Source organism: Sapajus apella, unplaced genomic scaffold, assembly GCF_009761245.1.
Source record: "Sapajus apella isolate SASKATOON/1434 unplaced genomic scaffold, GSC_monkey_1.0 scaffold3, whole genome shotgun sequence".
In the NCBI taxonomy this organism is placed as follows: domain Eukaryota; kingdom Metazoa; phylum Chordata; class Mammalia; order Primates; family Cebidae; genus Sapajus; species Sapajus apella.
Window position 1 is genome coordinate 19,977,642 of NW_022436943.1, and position 12,729 is coordinate 19,990,370.

Sequence of the window (12,729 nt, forward strand, 5' to 3'; positions counted from 1 at the left end):
TTTCCATAGGAAAACAGGGAGAGGAGTGAAGTGTGCCTGTAAGTCCTGACCCTGATATAGCAGCCAGATACCAGAGGAAGCAAGATACTATGGGCTCTTAAAAAAAAAGAAATTGGTAAATCCTTTTATTTAAGAATTTATATGCACAAATAAAGAGAAGACACCTTTATAGAAAAGGTTTAAGCTGCTTCCAGAATCTCTAGCTAGGTTAACTGGTGAAGATCTTTCCCTGTCAAAGCCAGTCCATAAAGATTGGGAGAGGTGGCTCCATTTCTTCAGATTTGCAGCCACCAATACAAAGGTACAAGGAACAGCACCTGAGACACATTATCATTAAGTTGTCAAAAGACAATGACAAAGAATTTTGGGAGCATCAAGGGTAAAATAACTTGTCACACACAAGGGAGCTTTCATAGGACTATTTATTATTTCTCAGCAGAAAATTTTTAAGGCCAGAAGTGAGTGGAATGGTACATTCAAAGTTCCGAAAGAAAAAAACCCTGCCAGCCAAGAATACGATGAATGGCAAATCTGTCCTTCAGAATGTGTTGAGGGTACCAGAAAAGAGAAAGAAAAAAAAAGGGAAACATTTATTTAAATAAATAAGCTTCACACTAGACCTGTCTTACAAGAAATGCTAGTGTTGCTTCAGTAAATCCTTCAAGTTGAATGAAAGGCAAGTTGAAATGGAACAGCATCATACACACAAAAAAAATCACTGGCAAAGGTAAATAAATAGACAAATACAGAATACTGTCATGCTGAAATGGTGATGTGTAAATCACTTTTAGCTCTAGTATAAAAGTTAAAAGCAAAATAATTTATTTTATTTTATTTTAAAATATATTTTTAAATTTCAATAGCTTTGGGGTACTAGCGGTTTTTGGTTACATGAATGAATTGTACAGTAGTGAATTTTGAGATTTGGTGCATCTGTCACCTGAGTGGTGTATCTTGTGCCTAATATGTAGTTTTTCCTCACCTCCCTTCCACCCCTCCATTTCTGAGTCTCCAAAGTCCATTATATTACTCTGTATACATTTATGTACTAAGAGCTTAGCTCTCACTTACAAGTGAGGACATATGCTATTTCCTTTTCCATTCCTGAGTTAATTCATTTAGATTAATGGTCTCCAGATCCATCCAGGTTGCTGCAATAATATTATCTTGTTTCTTTTTATGGCCAAGTATTATTCCACAGTGTATATATACCATGTTTTTTAATCCATTCATTGGTCAATGGGCTCTTAGATTGGTTGCATGTCTTTGCAATTGTGAATTGTGCTGCAATAAACATACATGTTCATGTGTCTAATATTGGCAGTGGGGTGTTAAAGTCTCCCACTATTATTGTGCAAGTCTAAATTTTTTTGTAGGTCTCTAAGAACTTTCTTTATGAATCTGGGTGCTCCTGCATTGGGTGCATATATATTTAGGATAGTTATCTTTTCTTGGTGCATCGATCCCTTTACCATTAAAGACCTGGACCCAACCCAAATACCCATCAGTGATAGACTGGACAAAGAAAATATGGCACATATATACTGTGAAATACTATGCAGCCATGAAAAACTTGAGTTCATGCCCTTTGTAGGACATGGATGAATCTGGAAACCATCATTCTCAGCAAACTGACACAAGAACAGAAAACCAAACACCGCATGTTCTCACTCATAGACAGGTGTTGAACAACAAGAAAACATGGGCACAGGGAGAGGACTGTCACACACTGGGGACTGTTGGGAGTGGGGGGCAAGGTGGAGAGGTTGGGGAGGGATAACACTGGGAGAAATGCCTGATGTAGGTGATGGAAGGATGGAGACAGCAAACCACCATGGCATGTATGCATCTGAGCAACAATCCTGCAAGATTTGGACATATACCCCAGAACTTAAAGTACAACTAAAAAAAGTGGGCAAAAAGCATGAATGGACATTTTTCAAAAGAAGACATTTAAATGGTGAACAAGCACTGGAGAAAATGCTCATTATCACTAAACATCAGAGAAATGCAAATTAAAACCACAATGAGTTATCATGTTATACTAGTTAGAATGGCTATTGCTAAAAAAACAAAAGTAGCAGATGTTGATGAGGATGCAGGGGAAAGGGAATGCTTATACACTGTTCGTGGGAATGCAAATTAGTACAACATCAATGGAAGGCAGTGTGGAGAGTTCTCAAAGAACTAAAAATAGAACTACCATTTGATCTAGCAATCCCACTTCTGGGTATCTACCCAAAGAAAAATAAATCATTATGTAAAAAGGATACCTGCACTTTAATGTTTATTGCAGAAACCAAAGATAAGGTGTCAATCTAAGTGTCCATCAAAGGATCATTAGATAAGGAAAATATGATATATATACCCAATCAATTACTATATTGCCACAAAAAAGAGTAAAATAATGTCTTTTGCAGCCACATGAATGAAATCAGAGGTCATTATCTTCAGTGTAACAACCCAGACACATAAAATCAAATACCACAGGTTCTCACTTATAAGTGGGAGCTAAAATAATGTGTATGCATGGACATAGAGTGTGGAATGATAGAAGTTGGAGACTCAGAAGGGTAGTGGGAGGTGGGAGAGACTGGATAACAAGAAATTACTTAATGGGTACTGTGTACATTATTCTAGATAGATACACTAAAAGCTCCAACTTTATCACTATGCTATCTATCCATGTAAAAAAATTATACTTGAGTGACAGAAAAGGAGTACTGGACAAAAACTGACAAGGGAAAGGCCAGTTACAGATAGAAAATTTATAGCAATTTTGTGTCTGATACAGATCTGTGTAGAGTCACTGGCATCTTTTGTGCTTGCCCAGGATTGCTGGTCCCTGACAGAACATCTGGATCTATTCCCTGGAAGGAGTGATTATTTTGTGTTGATTTGTACTTAGAAGATCACCATCGTATGCCATCATATTTTGGCTGCTGGAATAATGAAAGGTAAATTTTTTTGTTCTTCTGCATTTTTTTCCCTGCAGGGGGTAGGCATGAGTTTCATATTTCCCTGTAATTACAGGGCATGAAGCTGAAACTATCAGTTTACATATTACAAATGAATCTTACGTAGCATTTTTATCACCTAATTAATATCTCAAGGCAATGTTTTATTATACAGTATCACATTCCAGAGTTTTTGCAAATTGAGATTTGGTAAAGATGCTATCATAAAATCTATCATATAAATCACACAGGAAGACCCAAGATGCAACTTACTAAAATTATTTTTAATAAGGAAGCTATTGTTGCATAAGAATAAGTGTAATAAGATGACAGCTAATATATGTATACTAACTAATATATACAATCTTTTATCTTCTTAATATATCCTCAGGGTAGGGAATATAGCTGTAATTTTAAAACAAATTATAGGCTGTTAGAAGAAAAAATACAGAGTTTTCACCATGCCTATTAAAAGGATGACTGACCAAAATTGACACTGTATTACTAATGTACATGCTAAAGAAATACTGGACTATAGTCTAGGGATAGGTGGAAATGGGAAGAAAGAAGGAAAGTCCTTATTTTGGGAGAGTGGAATAAGGCTACATACAAGAAGTAAAAATTTTAGAAACTGACTTTTAAAATGTTCCAGTTGACAAAAAAAGAACTATGCTACTTTTGATTTCCTCAGACAAGGAATGGAAAGAAAGTACAGCTAGTTTAAGCTAATAATAATAATAAGATAAAACTAAGCATATAATACAGGTTATAGATTACAGAACTATGTTTTTAAAAAGTTAAGATCAAATTATATCAGCAGCATCATTTAATAGGAACCTTCAGAGAAAATATTCTAATAAACACTATTTTAACAAACAGATAAAACTATATTATATTTATCAGGTAATTTTTATGCAAATGAGACTTTAGAAACTCTTATGTTGTATTATCTTACATTGTTGTTTATTCTACACACCTACACAGACTACTAGATGCTTAGAAATGCATTTTTGAGAGAAATTAATATATTTATTAATAGTTTTTTATTAGCATTCTTTTCATCCAACAAGTTTACAGTGAGTATATTCTGCATGTAGCTTTGTGGCAGGTACTTTGGAGATGTAAAATAAGTATATTAGAGATGGCACATGTATACGTATGTTACAAACATGCACATTCTGCACGTATCCCAGAACTTAAATTATAATTAAAAAAAGTATAATAACCTTACAGTTAAGTCAGGGGATTTTTAACAGCTTTATTGAGGTGTAGTTGATATAAAATGTTCAACTTGATAAATTTTTACATATGTATATTGCTTTGAAATTATCACCTCAATCAAGATAACAGTCCATCACTCCCAAAATTTTCCTTGTGTGCTTTTGTACTTCTTACTTCTGTTTCTCTTCCTCCTGTCTCTAGTCAGTCACCCATCTGTTTTTTCCCCCCACCATGGACTACTTTTCATTATGTAGAATTGGAGATATATGGAATCATATATTATGTACTCTTTTTTGGTCTGGCTTCTTTCACTCAGCATAATTATTTCCACATGCAAATTCAAATTGTTGTGTATCAGCCGTACAGCTTTTCTATTGCTAGGTAGTATTCCATGGTATGGATATATCACAATTTATTTATTCACCTGTTGATAGACATTTGGGCTGTTTCCAGTTTTGGGCAAGTACAACTGCATTTTTGCTTGGTTGTATGCTGTTATTCATTTACTTATTTATTTTTTCTACAAATGCGTAGTGATTTAGTTAAGTTGCTAATGAGGGAATTCGCAGGATGACGCACCTGGTTCAAAAGAGGATACAATGAAATGTGTATATTTATATGGTGAATGCTTTTATTTCAGGTAAACAATAGCAGTTGAATAGTTGGTTTATATGGTAGGAATGAGCATAACTTTTTAACAAACTGCCAAACTGTTTCCCAACGTTGTTGCACAATTTACATTCCCACCAGCCGCGTATGAGGATTCTAGTTGTTCCACATCCTCTTTAGCACAGAGCATGGTTCAGTCTTTTGATTTTGGTCTTTCTAATAGGACTGTAATGGCTTAAATTAAGTCCTTTCTCCCTTCCTTCCACCATTAATATGTTGAAATACTAACCTCTTTATTTCAGAATGTGACATTATTTAGAAATAGGATTGTTGGCAGATGTAAATCGTGAATGTGAAGTCATACTAAGTAGAGTGGACCCCCTAATCCAATATGATTGTTGTCCTTATAAATACGGAAAATTCTGACATAGACACACACACACACGGGCTGAAACACCATGTGAAGAATATAGTTGTTCTGCCACAGGCCAAAGAACTACAAGAATCTAGGAGCGAGGCCTGGAAAAGATCCTGTGCTGGTGTATTTCCAAATTGTTTTCTAGAGAAACAGTGTCATTTTGCAATCCTGCCAGCACTATACCAGAATTCCAGTTGCTCTAAGTTCTCACCAGCATTGGTATTGTCATCTTAAATTTTATTTTAGCCATTTCGATGCCTGACTAGTGGCATTTCCTATTTTGGTAAATCTACATTTTCCTAATGAATAATAGTGTTAAACATTTAAAATATATTGTTTGTCATCTATATATTTTCTCTGGTGAACTTTCTATTCAAACCATTTATTGACATAATTCTTAGCGTTGAATTTTGAGAATTCTCCATATTTTCTGAATATAAGGTCATTGTCAGGTATGTGATTTGCAAATATTTTCTCCCAATCTGTGGCTTATCTTTCATTCTTTTATCAGTAACTTTTGCACAGCAATCATTTTCCATTTAGGTGAAGTTATTAATTTTTTCTTTTAATGATTATGCTTTTTGTGTCATATCAAAGAACTCTTGGTCTAATCCAAGGTTATAAAGATTTACCCCTACGTTTTGTTCTAGACATTTTATAAATTTTATAAATTTATATTATCCATTTGGAGTTAATTTTTTATATGGTTAAAAGTCTTGGTCAGTTGTTCCATCACCAGTTGTTGAAAGGACTATGTTTTTTCCGTTGAATGATCTTTTTATGTTTGAGAAAAATCAATGAACTCTTTCAGTAAATGGTGCTGGAACAGTTAAACATCCACATTTTTTTAAAAAAGAATCTGGACACAGAACTTACACTTTTCACAAAAATAACCCCCAAATGGATTATAGAACTAAATGTAAAAGACAAAACTAAAAACATTCCTAGAATATAACAGGAGAAAATCCAGATGATCTTGGACTTGGTGATACCTTTTTAGATGAAACACCAAAAATACAATCCATGAAAAAAATAAATTTGACTTCATTGGAATTTAAAACTCCTGCTCCATAAGAAGTTTCTAAATTCTTCCACTTAGAAGAATTAGGCAACAAGCCACAGACTGTTAGAAAATATTTGCAAAACTCATATTTGATGAGGTACTTGTACCTAAAATATACAAAGAACTCTTAAAACTCACCAACAAGAAAACAAAAAACTACTGAAAACTGAGCAAAAGATCTGGACAGCCACCTCACCAAAGAAGATATACAGATGGGAAATAAGCATATGAAAAGATGCTAAACATCATTTGCTATTAAGGAATTGCAAATTAAAACAAGGAGATCCCACTACACATCTACTACAGTGGCTAAACTACAAAGCCCTGACCTCACTAATGGTAGTGAGAATGTGGAGCAACAGAAACTCTCATTGACTGCTGGTGGTAATCAACGAGATTATCATTGATAATCTGATTATGATAATCAACGAGATTATTATTGATAATCAATGAGTGGCAAAACAGTACAGTCACTTTGGAAGACATTTTGGCAGTTTCTTATAAAATTAAACATACTGTTATTGTAATATTCAGCAATTGCCTCCCATGGTGTATACTCAAATGAGTTCAAATCTTAAGTTCACACAAAAAACCTGAACGTGAATGTTTACAACAACTTTATTCATAATAGCCAAAACTTGGAAGCAACCAAGATATCCTTCAGTAGGGGAATAGATAAACAAATTGTTGTACAGTTTGTTTTTACATTTGAAAACTTAAAAAAATGTTTAAAAATCTCAATTTTAAGATGACATGATACATCACAAGTAGTCTGGTAAAACTTATTAAAGGTCAGTCAGCTCCTTTAGAAATTATAGTGGAATGGTCAGACAGACAGATGTACAAGCCTAGTTGGTTATTCTTCTGGTTCTTTGACTAGTTTCTTTTGTTGGCACTTGGGGTAGAGTATAACATATTATTTGTGTAAGTGGAAGGTATCAGAAATCATTAGTCTATGTAGTATTTCTAAAACATCACAGAATAATCATCAGTGAAATCACAAAATTGAGCCCTTAAATTATTCCCACATGTAGTACTGAACTTCAGAATTTATGTGATGCTGCTTATAAAACTCTAGGTGATATACTTGCAAGTTATAAACAGTATACTAATTACCCTGTGTAATGCCTGGCATGCTTTCTCTATTTTATATCTTCCATCTTGTTTATTGACAGGGGATTCATATTCTCTAAGACTGACAAGTTGCATGTTTCAGTTACGCAGTAAAATAATTAAAACCTAACTTTACGTGTTATCACTTTCAAAGTGATGTCAGTGTGTGCATTGCTCAGGACACCAGGCAGTCCTCCACAGGAAACACTTCTTGCATCCATATGGTTAGTTGTCATTTAAGATAATAACAACATCATTGTGGTGATTATCAGTGCAAATTATTTATCTTAGTGACAGAAGCGAGAGAAGTGCATGAAGAAACAACTGTTTAAATGGAACATAGCGCAGAATGTATGGGTACATTTAGTCTTACTTGGATACCTTTTCTTTCAGCCTGATTGGAAGTTTAGTCCTAGTCTTTGGATTGATATCCATTCACCTCAGTTGAGGGCAGACCACAGTGCCCAAGTGGCAAATAAATGAATTTCCCTCCCGGGAATGCAAGGATAGGTGACCACATTCTCACCTATTATCATCAACATAATCGTGATTGTATTAGTCCATTCTCACACTGCTATGAAGAACTACCCCAGACTGGGTAATTTATAAAGGAAAGAGGTTGAATGGAATTGCAGTTCCACATTGCTGGGGTGTCCTTAGGAAACTTACAATCATAGCAGAAGACAAAGGAGAAGCAAGCACCTTTTTCACAGGGCAATGGATGGAGTGAATGCCCAGCGGGGGAAATGCCAGATGCATATAAAACCATCAGATCTCGTGAGACTCCCTCATTATCTGGAGAACAGCATGGGGGAAACCACCCCCATAATTTAATTAGCTTGACCTAGTCCCACCCTTGACATGTGGGGATTATGGGGATTATAATTCAAGGTGATATTTGGGTGGGGACACAGAGCCAAACCATATCGATGATCACAGCGAACACATGGGTATTGGGTTCCCACGTGAAGCAGATGAATCTGCTTGAGGACCAGATGCTAAATAATTATCTTCTGACTTTGCTATTAAACATTTTCTCCCTCCAGACCACAAGGGATCACTGAACCTCAGTTTTTTGATCTTGAAAATGGGAGCAATAATATATCAACCTTACAGTGTTGCTGTGAGCCTTAAATGAGTTATTATATGTAAAGTGCTTAGAACTGTGAGTAGCATATGGCAGGTGCTCTGCAAGTGTTGGCTGTTGTGGGACTGCTGAACATAAAAGCAACATTTATATGGGCCAAAATGGAATGTGACAGTTTTCTGTATGTCATCAGATTTGACAGTCTGTGGAAGCTGCGGCACATTGTCCTCTGCCCACCCCTTGCCTCACTGCATTGCCATCTGTGGTCCGGTCCCTGTAGCCCCTGGGATTGTAGCAGCTAAAAAAGGGAATTGAGATTGGGCTCTTACGTGAGGTGACAAAAAGATTTATAATCGCCACCTCCTGAAATTCAAAGAGCTTCTTTATTTAGATCAGTTTAATAATTTGCTGTAGTATTTAAAGCCACTCTATATTAGTCAGTAGAAGCCAGATTATTTTTGGGTAACAAATTAAGCCCCGAATTGCTGTGGATTTGCCCAAGAACGATTCCACTGATTATTGACAGTGAGAAACACAGGGGAAAGCACATGAACTTTTTCCTACCTCAGCTTAATGTGATGTGTCATTTTTGTTCACATGCATTCTCCTGAACTAGAATACGTGATTTTTACCTGACTACAAAAGGGCCAGGAAATGCAGTGGAGAAAAAGGAATTACCTTTTCTTCCACACACTCCAAATGGCTTCTGGATACTTACTGACTACTGTCCTAAGCATTTGTTATGAGCGATTGTGCCATTTTTGCTAAGAATGAAGAGATTAGTGAAATCAGCTACTGACAAGACTTCAGTCTGCACAGAAGGGTTGGTATTGACTGTGACACTCACTCTTTGATAGGGTCACAAGTGGGCATAAGCTATAGACATTAATGCACAAAATGTTGTCCAAAGAAAACATGCGATGTTTGTGTTTTGCTGAGATGTTTATTCATTATTTTTCTGGATTTGACTGAGAATGAAGGCTTTTTTCCCTCTTATTACAGAGCATAATTTAAGAATTATAGATGACTTTTGAGCTCCTGGGATATGAGCTCCTAGAATATCATTAGGAGCTCGTAATGGCAGTGTCAAGGCTGTGTGCATATGTGTTTGCGTGTGTGTGCATGTCTTCATCCGAGCCTTTCAAAACAGATCCTGGGATTCCCTTACTAGGCCCGATTATTCCATTTGTTGTGTAGAAGAGATATTGAAAGTTAGAAACATTAAACAACTTGTTCCACATCCACAGCTGGGAAAAGTGAAAGCTGGAATTTGAACCGGGGTCTGCTTGACTCTAGTGTGTAGCCTCTTCTAGGTCATCTTATGCTGTCCCTTCCACGCTTGGCATTTTTTCCTTCATGCCGTCTTTTAGGGTTTTGGTTTGGTTGCAGTATCTATTCTGCTAGAATGTTTTATTTCCCATCCTTCATTGCCCAAGACCTAGCATATTAGTTTATATATCATAGAGACTCACTAGATATGGGCTAAAATGTTAAAAGAAGCAAATATTGAGCCTGTAATTATGCCTTAAAAGCTAACTGAGGTTTTGTGTTATGATATCCGGGGGAAACCAGAGTGTGAAATTGCACGATGGAAGATGTTATATATATATATATATATATGTTCTGAAAGATGGTTTGTATGTAGAACTAACAGCGTCTATCATGTGACATTATCTCCTGTACAACTGATTTGACCAAGAATGGACATTTGACGTTAGAGAGGCCAGTTGATAGCCTGGCCAGAACCTCGTAAGTTGTCCTGGTGTGAATCTTTGGCCAGTGAAAATTTTGGGAAGCTTGCTATTTATGCAGAAAGGCAATCGGTGATTCTGCAGCAGTTTTATCATGTGACTTGATGTCTGAAAAGAAAACAGGTGAGTCCAAGCAGATACTATGAAGGGGTGAAAGCTAACTAAAATACAGTACAAAGAGTGCACAGCAGTAGGAGTAGGAAGAACAGACACCAGGAGAATGTTTGAGTCTTAAGGGTAGAGCATAAGAAAAAAACATTAATAAATATATCCTGCTTAGGGATGGTGGGACAACCTTTTTGCTGATGCTGTGTTGGATTCTGAGTGGCTGTCCACTTCCTACATTATGTTCCAATTCTTCCAATAAAATCGAATAATGAGGCTTTTCCTCGATAACACAGGCGGGTTGTGTAGCAGGCATCGCTGTCTACCTTATTTCTATGTGACTTTACTCTTTTTCACTGCTCCTTGTAAACAAAGCCTAGCACTTTTTTCTTCTTCTCCCCCCTCCCTTTTTTTCTTAAGAGAAATAATGATTTCCCCTTTGACTTTGAAAACTGACTGGCTATGAAATTGAGTAGCTCACGTATTTACTCAGTATAACTTTATTTAAGGTTGACAGAGATGTGGCTCACTTGAATGAAGGCACTGGATTTATATTCAGGTGACTTCTGATTAGAAATCAAACGTTTTTTACAAAAATTAAAAAAAATCATTTACTTCAACAGCTCAACTGAGTGTTTCTAAGTGAGCTATCAATATGTTTTGCCTTTGGTGCATTTTTTTCTTTGCATCTGTGGACAAAGAAAATCTTCAGAAATGTTTTTCCCCTTTTCCCCCACTTGTGCTTTCCCAGTTCCACTCCTGTCCTTGTCAATTGTATCCTCCTCTTCATTTTTTCTTGTGAACAAACAATTACTTTCTACTACTTTAGGGATCTTACCACTAAATGAAAAGCAGACTTAAAATACCAGGGAGTGAGTCTTTATGCTTGAATTGACGTGAAATGGAATGAAATTTGAGCTTATCTTGTTGACATTAAGCAACACATTGGATTGGGGCTAAGGAAAAGGTCTCTCACTTTTTCTTTTCTTCTTAACCCTGGTGTGCAGAGCAACCCTTGGATGAAGTGTTTTGTTCCCATTTTATAGAATTCTATTATAATGCTGGGATAGTGGTCAAAGAAATGAAGGTTTTCAGGAATGCGAAAAGAGATTCACTCACACTTGACGGGCAATGTGTGATGCTCTGAGAGAAAGGGTGACCTTGAGCAGGACGTTGCTGGCTTTGCATTTTTCTAGTAAACACTTACTATGCCCAGACTTCTTTTATTAAACTAAGATTTTTAGGAAGTCTGACAGAACTATGAGCAATATTTCAGCTATTTATTTGCCTGCTTGTGCCAAAATAATACTCAAATTTTTTTCTTGAATATTACCTTTAAGCCTCTATTCAAGGCTAAAGACAACTTAGAAAATACATTGGATGGTCTCCTTTGATGTGAGATGTGTCATGTTCCATAGTAAAAATGCAGATGCAGATGTGGTAATTGACATAAAAGTTCAAGGCCACAACCTATGGCCACATCTTTTCTTGTCACTTTGTATTTTTATTTCATATTTACTAAAAATTATTTTTCAGACTTTTGACCTACTGTGAACAAAGAGAAAGTAAAATGTTACTAGAAGAAAGTGGTTAAAATTTCTATGTCAATTACAACTACATCTCTTAAAATCCTCCTGATTTCAGAAATGTTAAAATGTGAAAATACTAAAATATTTGAGTACGTACAACCTTGTTTATGAGCAAGAACAATTTCCAGCACTACTGAGACTGTTGAAATGTTATTCTGATGACATCTCCCTTCCATCCACCCTAGACATAATTGTGTTCCTTTAATGCTACCACATATATATCCTAAATAGGTTGGTTTTGTTTTTGAACTGTTCTATCAATATATATAACACAGGGGTCCCTCTGTGACTTGCATCTTATACTTAATAGTGAGCTCCCTCCATGACAATGTATATAACCACTACTGTTGTATAGTATCCCACAGCACAGCATAATCTATCAGTTTTTAGTTGAATAATTGGGGCTATTTCCAGTGTTTTGCTCTCATAAATTTTGATACACGTATTTCCATAATTGCTTAAAATACATATGTGAGAGTTTTTCTGAGGAATATCGTTACAAGTGGAACTGCTAAGTCTAGATGGTGGCTTTTCCTATTCGATTGCTGACAGACGTTATAAAATGTAACGTTCAGTAATAGCCTGGGGAAAGTGAAACCATGCCTCAAAGAGTCAAAGAAACCAATGACTAAATTCTTGAACTTATAGGATAGCCGATAAGAAAAAAAACCAACTTGCTGAAAAGCTAACTCTGGAAGCATGCCTCAAAGAGTAAAAAAACCTTAACTAACTCAAGTTGTTGAGTTTATAGTACAGCAGACTAACAAAGGAAATAACTTGGTGAAATAGGGAAACTTCCTTAATTTGTGAGTTCAA

At 35.9% G+C, this 12,729-nt stretch overlaps 1 long non-coding RNA gene across 1 annotated transcript in view; it reads left to right on the forward strand.

Moving 5' to 3' along the window:
* The first annotated feature begins 2,835 nt into the window (after positions 1 to 2,835).
* Positions 2,836 to 12,729, forward strand: part of LOC116531784 — a 62,022-nt gene continuing 52,128 nt past the window's right edge. Inside the window, exon 1 of the long non-coding RNA XR_004260583.1 lies at positions 2,836 to 2,957. This is a non-coding gene — a long non-coding RNA (uncharacterized LOC116531784). The remainder of the gene's footprint in view (positions 2,958 to 12,729) is intronic.